Genomic DNA, 21,255 nt, shown 5'->3' with positions numbered 1-21,255 from the left:
AAATGCCCTTGTTATCAACAGCAGCCTTTTAAACTCACCTGAGCTAACAGGTATGTGCGCTGGTTACTCTGCTGCACTTAAAATTTCTTTTTTGGTTTGCTACAATGCCTTTTCTGAAACGTTGTCTCCTTCTGCTGGAACACTGACTTCTTTCATTTAATGCCTGCAGACTATAAAAGAGAACCCAACCCAAAAAGTTTGGTTGATTAGTCTGTGGCATTCTGTTAAACTGTTGCTTATGGCGGTCTCTGTGAGCTTCTCAGCGACATTCAGCCAGCCAGGTATCCTGCCTGCAGTAGATGGAATGTGGCAATGGAACGCTGGCTGCGCGTGTCATAATAGGCTCTGAGCCTTTATATACCTGTGCACAGCAGCAGCCACCTTCAGTCTGCTGCTGGACAGCCAGCAGCAGCAGCAGCAGGAGAGGTATGTAATCAGGAGCCCTCCTGCTAAGGGTAGACAGCTGCTCGTTCCACCCCACCCCCCGCCTTAATTGGTTCTCCTCCCTTCCAACGGTGTTGAGGCGGGTGGGAACAGCAGGGGGTGAAGGTGCTGTGTTTAAAGAGGTGGAGTTATGCAGATCTAAAACGCGTGGATTGCAGCAGCAGCAAGCCGAAAAGTGCAGGCATGTAAGGGATCTAGAGGTTGACAACATGTCTTCTTAACGGGAGTCCAGGAGCTCATCTCCACAAATGGACTTTTCAGGATCCTTGGGTGGCTCCGTAGTTTGAAACCAATTCTGGTTATCGCTTCTCGGCCTTTTGGCTAAGATCAAGTGTAGTATCTGTTCTTATCAGTTTAATATCTGATACGTCCCCTATCTGGGGACCATATATTAAATGGATTTTTAGAACAGGGAGATGGAAAAAGAGCTTGCTCTGTCCACTCCACACATTGACCTGGTATTGCAGTATCTCCAGGACCGGTGCACCCCTTCTTTAATGCAGTTTCTAAAATCAGAAAGAATTGAATTCAATGTTTTTTGTTCATTTTGCTTGTTTGTCGGATTTTGGGATGGACTCTTTGGCTTTGCTTTTCTTCTCCTCATTGGATTTTTCATGTTCAAAGTTGCAGAAGCCAGATTACAAGCTCATTTTGGTTCAACTTCAGCAACTGTGCATTGCATTGCCATGTAATGTGATGCAATGCTATCTTTCTAGCTCTCCCTTTTTACTTCCTTTTGGATAAACAGACATATTAGGCAAGCATTTTGGAGCTTTCACCTAAATAACTACAGGTGGTGAGATAAGCTGCACAATATAATTGACCTTTCAGTATATTGTTGCACACACACCATCTATTTAGCAAATGCCCTTGTTATCAACAGCAGCCTTTTAAACTCACCTGAGCTAACAGGTATGTGCGCTGGTTACTCTGCTGCGCTTAAAATTTCTTTTTTGGTTTGCTACAATGCCTTTTCTGAAACGTTGTCTCCTTCTGCTGGAACACTGACTTCTTTCATTTAATGCCTGCAGACTATAAAAGAGAACCCAACCCAAAAAGTTTGGTTGATTAGTCTGTGGCATTCTGTTAAACTGTTGCTTATGGCGGTCTCTGTGAGCTTCTCAGCGACATTCAGCCAGCTAGGTATCCTGCCTGCAGTAGATGGAATGTGGCAATGGAACGCTGGCTGCGCGTGTCATAATAGGCTCTGAGCCTTTATATACCTGTGCACAGCAGCAGCCACCTTCAGTCTGCTGCTGGACAGCCAGCAGCAGCAGCAGCAGGAGAGGTATGTAATCAGGAGCCCTCCTGCTAAGGGTAGACAGCTGCTCGTTCCACCCCACCCCCCGCCTTAATTGGTTCTCCTCCCTTCCAACGGTGTTGAGGCGGGTGGGAACAGCAGGGGGTGAAGGTGCTGTGTTTAAAGAGGTGGAGTTATGCAGATCTAAAACGCGTGGATTGCAGCAGCAGCAAGCCGAAAAGTGCAGGCATGTAAGGGATCTAGAGGTTGACAACATGTCTTCTTAACGGGAGTCCAGGAGCTCATCTCCACAAATGGACTTTTCAGGATCCTTGGGTGGCTCCGTAGTTTGAAACCAATTCTGGTTATCGCTTCTCGGCCTTTTGGCTAAGATCAAGTGTAGTATCTTTTGAAAAGGCAGTTTTGTCCTTGGGCTGCCCTAGTAAATTGATGCATATTACACACTGGTTTGGTGCACTTGTTAGTACGCCAGGTGGCTCATAGAGTTATCTGATGGAAAACATGGCCCTCCAGGATCGAAGTCACTAGGCTGGGTAAGTGTGAGGGCTTTGGAGCAATGTGCCCCAGGAGTAGGCGCCCTGGTGGGAGTCCAAGCTTACTGGGACTGGGAACCCCAGAAAGACTTGGCTTCGTAGCACGCCGCACCTTTGCCAATCATACTTTCTGAGCAACCCCCCCTATTCCTGGCCTCCGGGCTAGGAAGGGGAATTTTTATAAACCCGGTCGGAGGTCCGGTCAGCTTTGGGCTGAGAAACCAACACAGGCTCCAGCTCCACTAGGGTGGCAGCCTAGATGGAAGCTGGGAGCACAAAAACGGCTCTTCTCCGGCTTCGGCTAGGGAGAGCATCGGAGATCCCTGACCCTCGCTGTGGCCTTCTGGCTCGGAGGGATGGGGATGGTTTATTGGGGACCCTCTCCTCCGGGAAGGGTGCACATGAATCCTCGCCTCGTGCGCTGTTTTGGTGTGACTTCGGTCACATTTTTCAGTGCCTTGGATGCAGCTTCAATCAAAAAAATCTGTTCTTATCAGTTTAATATCTGATACGTCCCCTATCTGGGGACCATATATTAAATGGATTTTTAGAACAGGGAGATGGAAAAAGAGCTTGCTCTGTCCACTCCACGCATTGACCTGGTATTGCAGTATCTCCAGGACCGGTGCACCCCTTCTTTAATGCAGTTTCTAAAATCAGAAAGAATTGAATTCAATGTTTTTTGTTCATTTTGCTTGTTTGTCGGATTTTGGGATGGACTCTTTGGCTTTGCTTTTCTTCTCCTCATTGGATTTTTCATGTTCAAAGTTGCAGAAGCCAGATTACAAGCTCATTTTGGTTCAACTTCAGCAACTGTGCATTGCATTGCCATGTAATGTGATGCAATGCTATCTTTCTAGCTCTCCCTTTTTACTTCCTTTTGGATAAACAGACATATTAGGCAAGCATTTTGGAGCTTTCACCTAAATAACTACAGGTGGTGAGATAAGCTGCACAATATAATTGACCTTTCAGTATATTGTTGCACACACACCATCTATTTAGCAAATGCCCTTGTTATCAACAGCAGCCTTTTAAACTCACCTGAGCTAACAGGTATGTGCGCTGGTTACTCTGCTGCGCTTAAAATTTCTTTTTTGGTTTGCTACAATGCCTTTTCTGAAACGTTGTCTCCTTCTGCTGGAACACTGACTTCTTTCATTTAATGCCTGCAGACTATAAAAGAGAACCCAACCCAAAAAGTTTGGTTGATTAGTCTGTGGCATTCTGTTAAACTGTTGCTTATGGCGGTCTCTGTGAGCTTCTCAGCGACATTCAGCCAGCCAGGTATCCTGCCTGCAGTAGATGGAATGTGGCAATGGAACGCTGGCTGCGCGTGTCATAATAGGCTCTGAGCCTTTATATACCTGTGCACAGCAGCAGCCACCTTCAGTCTGCTGCTGGACAGCCAGCAGCAGCAGCAGCAGGAGAGGTATGTAATCAGGAGCCCTCCTGCTAAGGGTAGACAGCTGCTCGTTCCACCCCACCCCCCGCCTTAATTGGTTCTCCTCCCTTCCAACGGTGTTGAGGCGGGTGGGAACAGCAGGGGGTGAAGGTGCTGTGTTTAAAGAGGTGGAGTTATGCAGATCTAAAACGCGTGGATTGCAGCAGCAGCAAGCCGAAAAGTGCAGGCATGTAAGGGATCTAGAGGTTGACAACATGTCTTCTTAACGGGAGTCCAGGAGCTCATCTCCACAAATGGACTTTTCAGGATCCTTGGGTGGCTCCGTAGTTTGAAACCAATTCTGGTTATCGCTTCTCGGCCTTTTGGCTAAGATCAAGTGTAGTATCTGTTCTTATCAGTTTAATATCTGATACGTCCCCTATCTGGGGACCATATATTAAATGGATTTTTAGAACAGGGAGATGGAAAAAGAGCTTGCTCTGTCCACTCCACGCATTGACCTGGTATTGCAGTATCTCCAGGACCGGTGCACCCCTTCTTTAATGCAGTTTCTAAAATCAGAAAGAATTGAATTCAATGTTTTTGTTCATTTTGCTTGTTTGTCGGATTTTGGGATGGACTCTTTGGCTTTGCTTTTCTTCTCCTCATTGGATTTTTCATGTTCAAAGTTGCAAAAGCCAGATTACAAGCTCATTTTGGTTCAACTTCAGCAACTGTGCATTGCATTGCCATGTAATGTGATGCAATGCTATCTTTCTAGCTCTCCCTTTTTACTTCCTTTTGGATAAACAGACATATTAGGCAAGCATTTTGGAGCTTTCACCTAAATAACTACAGGTGGTGAGATAAGCTGCACAATATAATTGACCTTTCAGTATATTGTTGCACACACACCATCTATTTAGCAAATGCCCTTGTTATCAACAGCAGCCTTTTAAACTCACCTGAGCTAACAGGTATGTGCGCTGGTTACTCTGCTGCGCTTAAAATTTCTTTTTTGGTTTGCTACAATGCCTTTTCTGAAACGTTGTCTCCTTCTGCTGGAACACTGACTTCTTTCATTTAATGCCTGCAGACTATAAAAGAGAACCCAACCCAAAAAGTTTGGTTGATTAGTCTGTGGCATTCTGTTAAACTGTTGCTTATGGCGGTCTCTGTGAGCTTCTCAGCGACATTCAGCCAGCCAGGTATCCTGCCTGCAGTAGATGGAATGTGGCAATGGAACGCTGGCTGCGCGTGTCATAATAGGCTCTGAGCCTTTATATACCTGTGCACAGCAGCAGCCACCTTCAGTCTGCTGCTGGACAGCCAGCAGCAGCAGCAGCAGGAGAGGTATGTAATCAGGAGCCCTCCTGCTAAGGGTAGACAGCTGCTCGTTCCACCCCACCCCCCGCCTTAATTGGTTCTCCTCCCTTCCAACGGTGTTGAGGCGGGTGGGAACAGCAGGGGGTGAAGGTGCTGTGTTTAAAGAGGTGGAGTTATGCAGATCTAAAACGCGTGGATTGCAGCAGCAGCAAGCCGAAAAGTGCAGGCATGTAAGGGATCTAGAGGTTGACAACATGTCTTCTTAACGGGAGTCCAGGAGCTCATCTCCACAAATGGACTTTTCAGGATCCTTGGGTGGCTCCGTAGTTTGAAACCAATTCTGGTTATCGCTTCTCGGCCTTTTGGCTAAGATCAAGTGTAGTATCTGTTCTTATCAGTTTAATATCTGATACGTCCCCTATCTGGGGACCATATATTAAATGGATTTTTAGAACAGGGAGATGGAAAAAGAGCTTGCTCTGTCCACTCCACGCATTGACCTGGTATTGCAGTATCTCCAGGACCGGTGCACCCCTTCTTTAATGCAGTTTCTAAAATCAGAAAGAATTGAATTCAATGTTTTTTGTTCATTTTGCTTGTTTGTCGGATTTTGGGATGGACTCTTTGGCTTTGCTTTTCTTCTCCTCATTGGATTTTTCATGTTCAAAGTTGCAGAAGCCAGATTACAAGCTCATTTTGGTTCAACTTCAGCAACTGTGCATTGCATTGCCATGTAATGTGATGCAATGCTATCTTTCTAGCTCTCCCTTTTTACTTCCTTTTGGATAAACAGACATATTAGGCAAGCATTTTGGAGCTTTCACCTAAATAACTACAGGTGGTGAGATAAGCTGCACAATATAATTGACCTTTCAGTATATTGTTGCACACACACCATCTATTTAGGAAATGCCCTTGTTATCAACAGCAGCCTTTTAAACTCACCTGAGCTAACAGGTATGTGCGCTGGTTACTCTGCTGCGCTTAAAATTTCTTTTTTGGTTTGCTACAATGCCTTTTCTGAAACGTTGTCTCCTTCTGCTGGAACACTGACTTCTTTCATTTAATGCCTGCAGACTATAAAAGAGAACCCAACCCAAAAAGTTTGGTTGATTAGTCTGTGGCATTCTGTTAAACTGTTGCTTATGGCGGTCTCTGTGAGCTTCTCAGCGACATTCAGCCAGCCAGGTATCCTGCCTGCAGTAGATGGAATGTGGCAATGGAACGCTGGCTGCGCGTGTCATAATAGGCTCTGAGCCTTTATATACCTGTGCACAGCAGCAGCCACCTTCAGTCTGCTGCTGGACAGCCAGCAGCAGCAGCAGCAGGAGAGGTATGTAATCAGGAGCCCTCCTGCTAAGGGTAGACAGCTGCTCGTTCCACCCCACCCCCCGCCTTAATTGGTTCTCCTCCCTTCCAACGGTGTTGAGGCGGGTGGGAACAGCAGGGGGTGAAGGTGCTGTGTTTAAAGAGGTGGAGTTATGCAGATCTAAAACGCGTGGATTGCAGCAGCAGCAAGCCGAAAAGTGCAGGCATGTAAGGGATCTAGAGGTTGACAACATGTCTTCTTAACGGGAGTCCAGGAGCTCATCTCCACAAATGGACTTTTCAGGATCCTTGGGTGGCTCCGTAGTTTGAAACCAATTCTGGTTATCGCTTCTCGGCCTTTTGGCTAAGATCAAGTGTAGTATCTGTTCTTATCAGTTTAATATCTGATACGTCCCCTATCTGGGGACCATATATTAAATGGATTTTTAGAACAGGGAGATGGAAAAAGAGCTTGCTCTGTCCACTCCACGCATTGACCTGGTATTGCAGTATCTCCAGGACCGGTGCACCCCTTCTTTAATGCAGTTTCTAAAATCAGAAAGAATTGAATTCAATGTTTTTTGTTCATTTTGCTTGTTTGTCGGATTTTGGGATGGACTCTTTGGCTTTGCTTTTCTTCTCCTCATTGGATTTTTCATGTTCAAAGTTGCAGAAGCCAGATTACAAGCTCATTTTGGTTCAACTTCAGCAACTGTGCATTGCATTGCCATGTAATGTGATGCAATGCTATCTTTCTAGCTCTCCCTTTTTACTTCCTTTTGGATAAACAGACATATTAGGCAAGCATTTTGGAGCTTTCACCTAAATAACTACAGGTGGTGAGATAAGCTGCACAATATAATTGACCTTTCAGTATATTGTTGCACACACACCATCTATTTAGCAAATGCCCTTGTTATCAACAGCAGCCTTTTAAACTCACCTGAGCTAACAGGTATGTGCGCTGGTTACTCTGCTGCACTTAAAATTTCTTTTTTGGTTTGCTACAATGCCTTTTCTGAAACGTTGTCTCCTTCTGCTGGAACACTGACTTCTTTCATTTAATGCCTGCAGACTATAAAAGAGAACCCAACCCAAAAAGTTTGGTTGATTAGTCTGTGGCATTCTGTTAAACTGTTGCTTATGGCGGTCTCTGTGAGCTTCTCAGCGACATTCAGCCAGCCAGGTATCCTGCCTGCAGTAGATGGAATGTGGCAATGGAACGCTGGCTGCGCGTGTCATAATAGGCTCTGAGCCTTTATATACCTGTGCACAGCAGCAGCCACCTTCAGTCTGCTGCTGGACAGCCAGCAGCAGCAGCAGCAGGAGAGGTATGTAATCAGGAGCCCTCCTGCTAAGGGTAGACAGCTGCTCGTTCCACCCCACCCCCCGCCTTAATTGGTTCTCCTCCCTTCCAACGGTGTTGAGGCGGGTGGGAACAGCAGGGGGTGAAGGTGCTGTGTTTAAAGAGGTGGAGTTATGCAGATCTAAAACGCGTGGATTGCAGCAGCAGCAAGCCGAAAAGTGCAGGCATGTAAGGGATCTAGAGGTTGACAACATGTCTTCTTAACGGGAGTCCAGGAGCTCATCTCCACAAATGGACTTTTCAGGATCCTTGGGTGGCTCCGTAGTTTGAAACCAATTCTGGTTATCGCTTCTCGGCCTTTTGGCTACGATCAAGTGCTTTATTGCAAGAGATTGTGGTTGAAGGTCACTCGGGTACCCATCTCCTTGGCCTGGCAGGATCGTCCACTTTGGTGGACTTAACCTGCTTGCTGCTATTAGGGAGAGGGCTTAGTCCCAGGGTAACGAGTTGCGATCCCCCAGCTTCCAGGTGTTTTTCGCTGCAAGAACACTGGGAGCGCAGATTGCAAGCGGCTGCAATTTGCAACCTTGTTGCGTTTTTCCATGGAGGTTGACCCTAACCTGGTGCCTCTTTATGCGAGGCTAAAAAACTCTATCCGAGTTCACTTCACGGCGGGTGGCTCGGATATGAGGAAATTAGGGTATGTAGTCCAGGACGTGCTCAGGAACCTTCTTGGTGTACAAAGGAATGAAATTCTCTCCATCCAGGATTATCCCAGAAGAGGTGACTATGACATCACATTCACTGGAGAAGGTATTTTTAGAGATGTACTAGAAAATTTAAAAAAAGTTGAAAATAGTCCTGTTTTGAAAGGGATACAAATTGTTGAGCACGTCCTGGATGAGGTAAGACTGGTTATTGTAAAAATATTTTCGCCCTTTGTTTCTGCTCCAGAAGTAATGTCATTTCTAGCAATTTATTTTAAAAGTGTTAAATGTATTGGGAAGATATTAAACGAATATAACATATGGACATCTAAGTGGAAATTCCTTGTGAAGTGTACAAGAGATCCAAATACACCAGGTGGTATACGGCTCCCCCCTGCCCGTTTCAAAATTGGGCAAACAAATGGGGATTTCTTCTTTTCTGGGATGCCAGTATATTGCAGAAATTGTGGGCGCTATGGTCATTCAAAAGAAAACTGTCATGTATCTTGTAGAAATTGTGCTAGTGAAGAACATGAGACAAAAGAATGCCCTAAGGAAAAGAAATGCAGTTTTTGCCAGACTCCAGGTCACTTTTATTTTTCTTGCCCTCACAGATTTCGGGAAGATGAGCAAAAGGGGAAGTCCAAGACGTCCGACCAAGGACCAAAAGATCAGACCACCCCTCAGGAGGAGGAACAACAACCTGGAGCCTCTGGAGACAATAAGGGCGTACCAAATAGTGAAGTGTCTCCAGAGTCTATGACAGGTAAAATACCAAATCCCAAAACCTGGCTGCAGGACCTGCGGGAGTCCAAAAGGAGGGCTGAGAAGGAGCAGAAGGGCACTACTGGTAAGGTCAAAAGGGACCGACAAAAGGCCGACACAGAAGCCCATGCCCAGTCTGGGTCTCCTAGTGCTGAGGGCGCTGAGTGGATAAAGGTGGGTCCTAAGAAAAAGAAAAAGGGTGGTTCGGAGGAGGCAGCAGGAGGTGGACAGATGGACACTTCTCCAGAAGGGGACGTGGACGCTGGACCCTCAGGGGTTTCGGTCTCCGCTGCTACAGGTGGGGACCGGGATCTTGCTGCCTCTGAAGAGTCAGAGGCTCTGCCTTGTGCGCAACCTCCTCCTATAGGACGACCTTCTACAGGTCAAACAGGGGCGGCGGAACCCCTCGGGGACCCACCTGATGAGGAACTGCATGGCCAGCCAATGGAGACCCAGCGGGTTCTGCCAGCCAGCCCTCCGAGCTATGCCAGTGTAGCGTCGGGTTTATATAAATGTGGTAATCTTTCCTCCTCCACGGAGACTCTCGTGACGATACTATCAGATGAGGAGGGAGGCGCAAGCCCAGTGGTCTGATCTGGTTCATCGGACAGGTAAATCCGTTGCTCTTAGTTACCTAAGTAAAATTTCTACATTTTCTAATGATGGCTGAACTCAAAGGTATTTCCCTCAACGTGAGAGGCATAAAATCTAACACGAGAAGAACTGCTCTTTTTAATTTTTTTACATGTTTTACTGCATCTGTATTTTTTCTGCAAGAATGTAATATCCCACATGAAATGTCATATCAAAAATATAAAGATGAGTGGAAGTGTGGGCCATCTGTCTGGTCCGGATCGAATGCTGCAGGATCAGCGGGTGTAGCCATACTTTTTAAAGGGAACGTTTTAATTGATTTTATTCAGGAAATTTTACCAGGTCGTATTTTATTAGTGAAAGCTTTTATTGATGGTATTAGATGGCAGTTTTTAAATTTTTATGGATCCCCAGAGAAAAATGAAAGAGCCGAAATGCTTGATCTTTTACCATTATTTATTAATAACTCTGAACCTTTTATCTTAGCAGGGGATTTTAATTGTGTTTTAAAAGGTGAAAACCGGCGCTCCAGCTCTGTAAGCAGGAACTACGATAAAACCTCAGGTATGCTACATGATATAGTCAAAGATGCTAAATTGATAGACATATATAAAGAGTGTCATAGTGACAGCCCAGAGGATGCCGGTTTCACTTGGAGCAATGCTAATTGTAGCTCTAGGATTGATTTTATTTTTGGTTCAGTTAAAACAATACCTGCCAAATGTGAAGTTTTAACTAATATATTTTCAGACCATAAACTTTTATCCTTTACCATAAAAGTAAATGACAACAAAAAATGTGGTAAGAAAAGCTGGAAAATGAACGTATCCCTTTTAACCGACCCGCAGATTTTATCAGATTTTATTGAGTTTTATAGGAAATGTAGAAAAGGGAAAAAAACAAATGAGACTATGAGTGTATGGTGGGATAGAATGAAAGTAAAAATAAAAGACTTTTTTATTAAAAAGAGTATATGTAGAGCCAAAGAAAAATATGAAGAATATAGAATTTTAAATACCCGCCTACAAACATTGTTTAAGCTCAGAGACAATGGGATAGATGTACAAGTTGATATTTCAAACTTAAAAGAAGAGATTTCAAAATGGCTAGAACAAAAAGGAAGAGATAATTTTTCGTTCTAGAGTACAACATATAGAAGAAAATGAAAAGTGTTCCAGATATTTTTTTAGGAAAAATAAAAAAGAAAAAGTGATAATTGACCATATAGATGGTGAGAATAATATAAAAAATATGCTGGGTAAAGTTGAGGTTTTTTTTTCTAATCTTTTTAATGGAAAAAATATAGATAATAAATTAATGGATGATTCGCTGCAAGGACTAACAGCTGTTTTAGATCCCGCATCCCAAGAGTTTTTATCCCAAGTTTTAACGGAACAAGAAGTGTTAAAAACTATTAAAAGTTTTAAAACTGGAAAGGTCCCTGGTCCTGAAGGCATCCCAATAGAATTTTATGTATGTTTTTATGATATTTTAAAAGATGATTTGTTTTATTTGTTTACTGAGGTTTTTAATAATAAGGTTTTATTAAATTCCTGGAAGAAAGGTGAAGTCTCCCTCCTATACAAAAAAGGCGATAAATCAAAATTAGAAAACTGGAGACCAATAACACTTTTAAATTGTGACTATAAAATAATGGCTAAAATTTGTGCAAATCGTCTAAAAGAAGTCATCAGCAAAGTTATTCATTCTAATCAAGTGTGTGGGGTGCCGGGGCGCAGTATATGGGACAATCTGAATTTAGTGAAAGACTGTATTGAGGATGTGAAAGACAGAAAGGGGAAAATGGCGATTTTATCTATTGATTTTGAAAAAGCATTTGACCGTGTCTCACACTTTTATCTTTTTAAAGTTTTAGAGAAAATGGGCATACCAGAAGGGTTTTTACTATCGCTTAAAGCATTTTACAAGGATTGTACAAGTAAGATTTTAGTGAATGGTTTTAAGACACAAGAGGTATTTTTACGGTCAGGGGTGAAACAGGGATGCCCTCTGTCCCTGCTACTGTTTATCTGTGCACTGGAACCAATGTTATGTGCAATACGCCAAAATAAACAGATATGCGGTGTCCCTCTGCCTGGAAGCGGTGGTTTGGAGGCCAAGGTTGTAGGCTACATGGATGACGTGGCGGTCTTGTGTACAGATGCACCATCACTTACGGCCACTCTCCATCAAGTGCAATCCTTTTGTCTAGCTTCTGGTTTTAAAATCAATTTTAATAAGTGTAACATTTTAAGTGTTGGGGGGATGATTTTACGTGATGTACCAATTAATGTCTCCGAATCCATTTCCATTTTAGGTATATCATTCACTGAAAATAATGATGGTTATAATAGTTGGGAAACAGTTACACAGAAAGTAAATACGAAAATATGTATGTGGAACATGAGGAGACTTACAATGGAGGGTAAAGTATTGGTTTTAAAGATGGTGATTTTACCTCTTTTATTGTATCTTAGCATGGTTTTCCCCCCGCCTGTTAATGTTTTAAAAAAGATAACCAAAACCTGTTTTACCTTCTTTTGGAACTCAAAAATGGAAAAGCTGAAAAGAGAAATCGTGATGAAATCAAAAGTAAAAGGTGGTAAAGATTTTCCAGATTTTAATAGGTTTCTTTTAATCCATCTGTTCGTTTACTGTTTTAATGCCCTTTTTAAGAATCACTATTGGTCCTTTTTTATGCGTTTTAATACAGGATTTTTTATGAGAAAGTTTGGATGGTATGAAGTTAATATATCTGTGCCCCATGCTTTTAATTTGTCGACGCATTATGAGATTTTAAGGAAAATAGTGTCCGATTTTAATTTAGGGACTAAGAAAATAGAGGAATTAAGAAATAGTAAGAAACTAATTAAAGAAATACGTAAAAGTGAGGAAATATGTAATGTTGACAGATATGATGATGACAAATCTATGTCTATCTGGAAAATGATTAACGTTTTTTATCTTTTTAATGAACAGAGAGATCTGGCTTGGAGTTGCATGCACCGCTGTCTTCCTTGCCGGGCATTCCAATACAGAAGAGGATTTGTGCGGTCTGCCATCTGCCCAAGAGCCGGATGCCAAGACGAGGAAACGGTGGAACATCTATTATGGACATGTAATTTTGCAAAGGATTTCTGGAGAAGACTGCTCCCCCTACTGGAAAGGGTGGCAGACCTCAAGGACTTTACATATAAAACTGTGCTATACGGACTTATGGAATGCCCCACAATGGACCAGTACACAATGGCTTGGAAGACAGTGAACTGCGCCAAGTCATCTCTCTGGAAAGCGCGCAACATTGCTATTTTTAAACAAGATGTTTTATCAGTGAATGATGTTTTAAGTTTATGTTTATGTGAAATGTATACTTATTATTTAATTGACAAAAAGAAGAATGTACATATTTCCAAAAAATGGCTTGTTGACCAATGGAACCTAATTATTTAAAATCTTTGTATTTTTTTGTTTTGTAAATTTCATTTGTCTTTTAACGTTTGGTATTTGTGTAATTATGCTTGTAATTTGTTAAAGTTTTAATAAACGGTTTTATCCCTCTGCAGGGGATAGCCAAATTAAAAAAAATCTGTTCTTATCAGTTTAATATCTGATACGTCCCCTATCTGGGGACCATATATTAAATGGATTTTTAGAACAGGGAGATGGAAAAAGAGCTTGCTCTGTCCACTCCACGCATTGACCTGGTATTGCAGTATCTCCAGGACCGGTGCACCCCTTCTTTAATGCAGTTTCTAAAATCAGAAAGAATTGAATTCAATGTTTTTTGTTCATTTTGCTTGTTTGTCGGATTTTGGGATGGACTCTTTGGCTTTGCTTTTCTTCTCCTCATTGGATTTTTCATGTTCAAAGTTGCAGAAGCCAGATTACAAGCTCATTTTGGTTCAACTTCAGCAACTGTGCATTGCATTGCCATGTAATGTGATGCAATGCTATCTTTCTAGCTCTCCCTTTTTACTTCCTTTTGGATAAACAGACATATTAGGCAAGCATTTTGGAGCTTTCACCTAAATAACTACAGGTGGTGAGATAAGCTGCACAATATAATTGACCTTTCAGTATATTGTTGCACACACACCATCTATTTAGCAAATGCCCTTGTTATCAACAGCAGCCTTTTAAACTCACCTGAGCTAACAGGTATGTGCGCTGGTTACTCTGCTGCGCTTAAAATTTCTTTTTTGGTTTGCTACAATGCCTTTTCTGAAACGTTGTCTCCTTCTGCTGGAACACTGACTTCTTTCATTTAATGCCTGCAGACTATAAAAGAGAACCCAACCCAAAAAGTTTGGTTGATTAGTCTGTGGCATTCTGTTAAACTGTTGCTTATGGCGGTCTCTGTGAGCTTCTCAGCGACATTCAGCCAGCCAGGTATCCTGCCTGCAGTAGATGGAATGTGGCAATGGAACGCTGGCTGCGCGTGTCATAATAGGCTATGAGCCTTTATATACCTGTGCACAGCAGCAGCCACCTTCAGTCTGCTGCTGGACAGCCAGCAGCAGCAGCAGGAGAGGTATGTAATCAGGAGCCCTCCTGCTAAGGGTAGACAGCTGCTCGTTCCACCCCACCCCCCGCCTTAATTGGTTCTCCTCCCTTCCAACGGTGTTGAGGCGGGTGGGAACAGCAGGGGGTGAAGGTGCTGTGTTTAAAGAGGTGGAGTTATGCAGATCTAAAACGCGTGGATTGCAGCAGCAGCAAGCCGAAAAGTGCAGGCATGTAAGGGATCTAGAGGTTGACAACATGTCTTCTTAACGGGAGTCCAGGAGCTCATCTCCACAAATGGACTTTTCAGGATCCTTGGGTGGCTCCGTAGTTTGAAACCAATTCTGGTTATCGCTTCTCGGCCTTTTGGCTAAGATCAAGTGTAGTATCTGTTCTTATCAGTTTAATATCTGATACGTCCCCTATCTGGGGACCATATATTAAATGGATTTTTAGAACAGGGAGATGGAAAAAGAGCTTGCTCTGTCCACTCCACGCATTGACCTGGTATTGCAGTATCTCCAGGACCGGTGCACCCCTTCTTTAATGCAGTTTCTAAAATCAGAAAGAATTGAATTCAATGTTTTTTGTTCATTTTGCTTGTTTGTCGGATTTTGGGATGGACTCTTTGGCTTTGCTTTTCTTCTCCTCATTGGATTTTTCATGTTCAAAGTTGCAGAAGCCAGATTACAAGCTCATTTTGGTTCAACTTCAGCAACTGTGCATTGCATTGCCATGTAATGTGATGCAATGCTATCTTTCTAGCTCTCCCTTTTTACTTCCTTTTGGATAAACAGACATATTAGGCAAGCATTTTGGAGCTTTCACCTAAATAACTACAGGTGGTGAGATAAGCTGCACAATATAATTGACCTTTCAGTATATTGTTGCACACACACCATCTATTTAGCAAATGCCCTTGTTATCAACAGCAGCCTTTTAAACTCACCTGAGCTAACAGGTATGTGCGCTGGTTACTCTGCTGCGCTTAAAATTTCTTTTTTGGTTTGCTACAATGCCTTTTCTGAAACGTTGTCTCCTTCTGCTGGAACACTGACTTCTTTCATTTAATGCCTGCAGACTATAAAAGAGAACCCAACCCAAAAAGTTTGGTTGATTAGTCTGTGGCATTCTGTTAAACTGTTGCTTATGGCGGTCTCTGTGAGCTTCTCAGCGACATTCAGCCAGCCAGGTATCCTGCCTGCAGTAGATGGAATGTGGCAATGGAACGCTGGCTGCGCGTGTCATAATAGGCTATGAGCCTTTATATACCTGTGCACAGCAGCAGCCACCTTCAGTCTGCTGCTGGACAGCCAGCAGCAGCAGCAGGAGAGGTATGTAATCAGGAGCCCTCCTGCTAAGGGTAGACAGCTGCTCGTTCCACCCCACCCCCCGCCTTAATTGGTTCTCCTCCCTTCCAACGGTGTTGAGGCGGGTGGGAACAGCAGGGGGTGAAGGTGCTGTGTTTAAAGAGGTGGAGTTATGCAGATCTAAAACGCGTGGATTGCAGCAGCAGCAAGCCGAAAAGTGCAGGCATGTAAGGGATCTAGAGGTTGACAACATGTCTTCTTAACGGGAGTCCAGGAGCTCATCTCCACAAATGGACTTTTCAGGATCCTTGGGTGGCTCCGTAGTTTGAAACCAATTCTGGTTATCGCTTCTCGGCCTTTTGGCTAAGATCAAGTGTAGTATCTGTTCTTATCAGTTTAATATCTGATACGTCCCCTATCTGGGGACCATATATTAAATGGATTTTTAGAACAGGGAGATGGAAAAAGAGCTTGCTCTGTCCACTCCACGCATTGACCTGGTATTGCAGTATCTCCAGGACCGGTGCACCCCTTCTTTAATGCAGTTTCTAAAATCAGAAAGAATTGAATTCAATGTTTTTTGTTCATTTTGCTTGTTTGTCGGATTTTGGGATGGACTCTTTGGCTTTGCTTTTCTTCTCCTCATTGGATTTTTCATGTTCAAAGTTGCAGAAGCCAGATTACAAGCTCATTTTGGTTCAACTTCAGCAACTGTGCATTGCATTGCCATGTAATGTGATGCAATGCTATCTTTCTAGCTCTCCCTTTTTACTTCCTTTTGGATAAACAGACATATTAGGCAAGCATTTTGGAGCTTTCACCTAAATAACTACAGGTGGTGAGATAAGCTGCACAATATAATTGACCTTTCAGTATATTGTTGCACACACACCATCTATTTAGCAAATGCCCTTGTTATCAACAGCAGCCTTTTAAACTCACCTGAGCTAACAGGTATGTGCGCTGGTTACTCTGCTGCGCTTAAAATTTCTTTTTTGGTTTGCTACAATGCCTTTTCTGAAACGTTGTCTCCTTCTGCTGGAACACTGACTTCTTTCATTTAATGCCTGCAGACTATAAAAGAGAACCCAACCCAAAAAGTTTGGTTGATTAGTCTGTGGCATTCTGTTAAACTGTTGCTTATGGCGGTCTCTGTGAGCTTCTCAGCGACATTCAGCCAGCCAGGTATCCTGCCTGCAGTAGATGGAATGTGGCAATGGAACGCTGGCTGCGCGTGTCATAATAGGCTATGAGCCTTTATATACCTGTGCACAGCAGCAGCCACCTTCAGTCTGCTGCTGGACAGCCAACAGCAGCAGCAGGAGAGGTATGTAATCAGGAGCCCTCCTGCTAAGGGTAGACAGCTGCTCGTTCCACCCCACCCCCCGCCTTAATTGGTTCTCCTCCCTTCCAACGGTGTTGAGGCGGGTGGGAACAGCAGGGGGTGAAGGTGCTGTGTTTAAAGAGGTGGAGTTATGCAGATCTAAAACGCGTGGATTGCAGCAGCAGCAAGCCGAAAAGTGCAGGCATGTAAGGGATCTAGAGGTTGACAACATGTCTTCTTAACGGGAGTCCAGGAGCTCATCTCCACAAATGGACTTTTCAGGATCCTTGGGTGGCTCCGTAGTTTGAAACCAATTCTGGTTATCGCTTCTCGGCCTTTTGGCTAAGATCAAGTGTAGTATCTGTTCTTATCAGTTTAATATCTGATACGTCCCCTATCTGGGGACCATATATTAAATGGATTTTTAGAACAGGGAGATGGAAAAAGAGCTTGCTCTGTCCACTCCACGCATTGACCTGGTATTGCAGTATCTCCAGGACCGGTGCACCCCTTCTTTAATGCAGTTTCTAAAATCAGAAAGAATTGAATTCAATGTTTTTTGTTCATTTTGCTTGTTTGTCGGATTTTGGGATGGACTCTTTGGCTTTGCTTTTCTTCTCCTCATTGGATTTTTCATGTTCAAAGTTGCAGAAGCCAGATTACAAGCTCATTTTGGTTCAACTTCAGCAACTGTGCATTGCATTGCCATGTAATGTGATGCAATGCTATCTTTCTAGCTCTCCCTTTTTACTTCCTTTTGGATAAACAGACATATTAGGCAAGCATTTTGGAGCTTTCACCTAAATAACTACAGGTGGTGAGATAAGCTGCACAATATAATTGACCTTTCAGTATATTGTTGCACACACACCATCTATTTAGCAAATGCCCTTGTTATCAACAGCAGCCTTTTAAACTCACCTGAGCTAACAGGTATGTGCGCTGGTTACTCTGCTGCGCTTAAAATTTCTTTTTTGGTTTGCTACAATGCCTTTTCTGAAACGTTGTCTCCTTCTGCTGGAACACTGACTTCTTTCATTTAATGCCTGCAGACTATAAAAGAGAACCCAACCCAAAAAGTTTGGTTGATTAGTCTGTGGCATTCTGTTAAACTGTTGCTTATGGCGGTCTCTGTGAGCTTCTCAGCGACATTCAGCCAGCCAGGTATCCTGCCTGCAGTAGATGGAATGTGGCAATGGAACGCTGGCTGCGCGTGTCATAATAGGCTATGAGCCTTTATATACCTGTGCACAGCAGCAGCCACCTTCAGTCTGCTGCTGGACAGCCAGCAGCAGCAGCAGGAGAGGTATGTAATCAGGAGCCCTCCTGCTAAGGGTAGACAGCTGCTCGTTCCACCCCACCCCCCGCCTTAATTGGTTCTCCTCCCTTCCAACGGTGTTGAGGCGGGTGGGAACAGCAGGGGGTGAAGGTGCTGTGTTTAAAGAGGTGGAGTTATGCAGATCTAAAACGCGTGGATTGCAGCAGCAGCAAGCCGAAAAGTGCAGGCATGTAAGGGATCTAGAGGTTGACAACATGTCTTCTTAACGGGAGTCCAGGAGCTCATCTCCACAAATGGACTTTTCAGGATCCTTGGGTGGCTCCGTAGTTTGAAACCAATTCTGGTTATCGCTTCTCGGCCTTTTGGCTAAGATCAAGTGTAGTATCTGTTCTTATCAGTTTAATATCTGATACGTCCCCTATCTGGGGACCATATATTAAATGGATTTTTAGAACAGGGAGATGGAAAAAGAGCTTGCTCTGTCCACTCCACGCATTGACCTGGTATTGCAGTATCTCCAGGACCGGTGCACCCCTTCTTTAATGCAGTTTCTAAAATCAGAAAGAATTGAATTCAATGTTTTTTGTTCATTTTGCTTGTTTGTCGGATTTTGGGATGGACTCTTTGGCTTTGCTTTTCTTCTCCTCATTGGATTTTTCATGTTCAAAGTTGCAGAAGCCAGATTACAAGCTCATTTTGGTTCAACTTCAGCAACTGTGCATTGCATTGCCATGTAATGTGATGCAATGCTATCTTTCTAGCTCTCCCTTTTTACTTCCTTTTGGATAAACAGACATATTAGGCAAGCATTTTGGAGCTTTCACCTAAATAACTACAGGTGGTGAGATAAGCTGCACAATATAATTGACCTTTCAGTATATTGTTGCACACACACCATCTATTTAGCAAATGCCCTTGTTATCAACAGCAGCCTTTTAAACTCACCTGAGCTAACAGGTATGTGCGCTGGTTACTCTGCTGCGCTTAAAATTTCTTTTTTGGTTTGCTACAATGCCTTTTCTGAAACGTTGTCTCCTTCTGCTGGAACACTGACTTCTTTCATTTAATGCCTGCAGACTATAAAAGAGAACCCAACCCAAAAAGTTTGGTTGATTAGTCTGTGGCATTCTGTTAAACTGTTGCTTATGGCGGTCTCTGTGAGCTTCTCAGCGACATTCAGCCAGCCAGGTATCCTGCCTGCAGTAGATGGAATGTGGCAATGGAACGCTGGCTGCGCGTGTCATAATAGGCTCTGAGCCTTTATATACCTGTGCACAGCAGCAGCCACCTTCAGTCTGCTGCTGGACAGCCAGCAGCAGCAGCAGCAGGAGAGGTATGTAATCAGGAGCCCTCCTGCTAAGGGTAGACAGCTGCTCGTTCCACCCCACCCCCCGCCTTAATTGGTTCTCCTCCCTTCCAACGGTGTTGAGGCGGGTGGGAACAGCAGGGGGTGAAGGTGCTGTGTTTAAAGAGGTGGAGTTATGCAGATCTAAAACGCGTGGATTGCAGCAGCAGCAAGCCGAAAAGTGCAGGCATGTAAGGGATCTAGAGGTTGACAACATGTCTTCTTAACGGGAGTCCAGGAGCTCATCTCCACAAATGGACTTTTCAGGATCCTTGGGTGGCTCCGTAGTTTGAAACCAATTCTGGTTATCGCTTCTCGGCCTTTTGGCTAAGATCAAGTGTAGTATCTGTTCTTATCAGTTTAATATCTGATACGTCCCCTATCTGGGGACCATATATTAAATGGATTTTTAGAACAGGGAGATGGAAAAAGAGCTTGCTCTGTCCACTCCACGCATTGACCTGGTATTGCAGTATCTCCAGGACCGGTGCACCCCTTCTTTAATGCAGTTTCTAAAATCAGAAAGAATTGAATTCAATGTTTTTTGTTCATTTTGCTTGTTTGTCGGATTTTGGGATGGACTCTTTGGCTTTGCTTTTCTTCTCCTCATTGGATTTTTCATGTTCAAAGTTGCAGAAGCCAGATTACAAGCTCATTTTGGTTCAACTTCAGCAACTGTGCATTGCATTGCCATGTAATGTGATGCAATGCTATCTTTCTAGCTCTCCCTTTTTACTTCCTTTTGGATAAACAGACATATTAGGCAAGCATTTTGGAGCTTTCACCTAAATAACTACAGGTGGTGAGATAAGCTGCACAATATAATTGACCTTTCAGTATATTGTTGCACACACACCATCTATTTAGCAAATGCCCTTGTTATCAACAGCAGCCTTTTAAACTCACCTGAGCTAACAGGTATGTGCGCTGGTTACTCTGCTGCGCTTAAAATTTCTTTTTTGGTTTGCTACAATGCCTTTTCTGAAACGTTGTCTCCTTCTGCTGGAACACTGACTTCTTTCATTTAATGCCTGCAGACTATAAAAGAGAACCCAACCCAAAAAGTTTGGTTGATTAGTCTGTGGCATTCTGTTAAACTGTTGCTTATGGCGGTCTCTGTGAGCTTCTCAGCGACATTCAGCCAGCCAGGTATCCTGCCTGCAGTAGATGGAATGTGGCAATGGAACGCTGGCTGCGCGTGTCATAATAGGCTCTGAGCCTTTATATACCTGTGCACAGCAGCAGCCACCTTCAGTCTGCTGCTGGACAGCCAGCAGCAGCAGCAGCAGGAGAGGTATGTAATCAGGAGCCCTCCTGCTAAGGGTAGACAGCTGCTCGTTCCACCCCACCCCCCGCCTTAATTGGTTCTCCTCCCTTCCAACGGTGTTGAGGCGGGTGGGAACAGCAGGGGGTGAAGGTGCTGTGTTTAAAGAGGTGGAGTTATGCAGATCTAAAACGCGTGGATTGCAGCAGCAGCAAGCCGAAAAGTGCAGGCATGTAAGGGATCTAGAGGTTGACAACATGTCTTCTTAACGGGAGTCCAGGAGCTCATCTCCACAAATGGACTTTTCAGGATCCTTGGGTGGCTCCGTAGTTTGAAACCAATTCTGGTTATCGCTTCTCGGCCTTTTGGCTAAGATCAAGTGTAGTATCTGTTCTTATCAGTTTAATATCTGATACGTCCCCTATCTGGGGACCATATATTAAATGGATTTTTAGAACAGGGAGATGGAAAAAGAGCTTGCTCTGTCCACTCCACGCATTGACCTGGTATTGCAGTATCTCCAGGACCGGTGCACCCCTTCTTTAATGCAGTTTCTAAAATCAGAAAGAATTGAATTCAATGTTTTTTGTTCATTTTGCTTGTTT

General features: G+C 43.7%; 12 non-coding genes and 1 pseudogene across 12 annotated transcripts; all 13 read left to right on the top strand.

Moving 5' to 3' along the window:
- Nucleotides 1–745: 745 nt before the first annotated feature.
- LOC141149720 (U2 spliceosomal RNA) lies at nt 746–936 on the top strand. The gene has a single exon (XR_012246008.1). It is a non-coding gene; the product is annotated as a U2 spliceosomal RNA (small nuclear RNA).
- A 1,115-nt stretch (nt 937–2,051) lies between these two features.
- Nucleotides 2,052–2,167, top strand: LOC141151104 (U2 spliceosomal RNA; annotated as a pseudogene).
- A 524-nt stretch (nt 2,168–2,691) lies between these two features.
- On the top strand, nt 2,692–2,874 carry LOC141150205 (U2 spliceosomal RNA). The gene has a single exon (XR_012246470.1). It is a non-coding gene; the product is annotated as a U2 spliceosomal RNA (small nuclear RNA).
- Nucleotides 2,875–3,989: 1,115 nt separating this feature from the next.
- Nucleotides 3,990–4,180, top strand: LOC141274595 (U2 spliceosomal RNA). The gene has a single exon (XR_012322866.1). It is a non-coding gene; the product is annotated as a U2 spliceosomal RNA (small nuclear RNA).
- A 1,114-nt stretch (nt 4,181–5,294) lies between these two features.
- On the top strand, nt 5,295–5,485 carry LOC141274594 (U2 spliceosomal RNA). The gene has a single exon (XR_012322865.1). It is a non-coding gene; the product is annotated as a U2 spliceosomal RNA (small nuclear RNA).
- A 1,115-nt stretch (nt 5,486–6,600) lies between these two features.
- Nucleotides 6,601–6,791, top strand: LOC141274593 (U2 spliceosomal RNA). The gene has a single exon (XR_012322864.1). It is a non-coding gene; the product is annotated as a U2 spliceosomal RNA (small nuclear RNA).
- Nucleotides 6,792–13,179: 6,388 nt separating this feature from the next.
- Nucleotides 13,180–13,366, top strand: LOC141150417 (U2 spliceosomal RNA). Its single transcript, XR_012246623.1, has one exon. It is a non-coding gene; the product is annotated as a U2 spliceosomal RNA (small nuclear RNA).
- A 1,112-nt stretch (nt 13,367–14,478) lies between these two features.
- Nucleotides 14,479–14,669, top strand: LOC141274592 (U2 spliceosomal RNA). Its single transcript, XR_012322863.1, has one exon. It is a non-coding gene; the product is annotated as a U2 spliceosomal RNA (small nuclear RNA).
- A 1,112-nt stretch (nt 14,670–15,781) lies between these two features.
- On the top strand, nt 15,782–15,972 carry LOC141274591 (U2 spliceosomal RNA). The gene has a single exon (XR_012322862.1). It is a non-coding gene; the product is annotated as a U2 spliceosomal RNA (small nuclear RNA).
- Nucleotides 15,973–17,084: 1,112 nt separating this feature from the next.
- LOC141274589 (U2 spliceosomal RNA) lies at nt 17,085–17,275 on the top strand. Its single transcript, XR_012322860.1, has one exon. It is a non-coding gene; the product is annotated as a U2 spliceosomal RNA (small nuclear RNA).
- A 1,112-nt stretch (nt 17,276–18,387) lies between these two features.
- On the top strand, nt 18,388–18,578 carry LOC141274588 (U2 spliceosomal RNA). The gene has a single exon (XR_012322859.1). It is a non-coding gene; the product is annotated as a U2 spliceosomal RNA (small nuclear RNA).
- A 1,115-nt stretch (nt 18,579–19,693) lies between these two features.
- LOC141274587 (U2 spliceosomal RNA) lies at nt 19,694–19,884 on the top strand. Its single transcript, XR_012322858.1, has one exon. It is a non-coding gene; the product is annotated as a U2 spliceosomal RNA (small nuclear RNA).
- Nucleotides 19,885–20,999: 1,115 nt separating this feature from the next.
- On the top strand, nt 21,000–21,190 carry LOC141274586 (U2 spliceosomal RNA). Its single transcript, XR_012322857.1, has one exon. It is a non-coding gene; the product is annotated as a U2 spliceosomal RNA (small nuclear RNA).
- The last annotated feature ends 65 nt before the right edge of the window (nt 21,191–21,255 follow it).

Source organism: Phyllobates terribilis, unplaced genomic scaffold (assembly GCF_046119375.1).
Source record: "Phyllobates terribilis strain yellow unplaced genomic scaffold, ASM4611937v1 Scaffold_5__5_contigs__length_657084704, whole genome shotgun sequence".
NCBI classification, from domain to species: domain Eukaryota; kingdom Metazoa; phylum Chordata; class Amphibia; order Anura; family Dendrobatidae; genus Phyllobates; species Phyllobates terribilis.
This window is presented reverse-complemented; position numbering and strand designations above follow the sequence as displayed.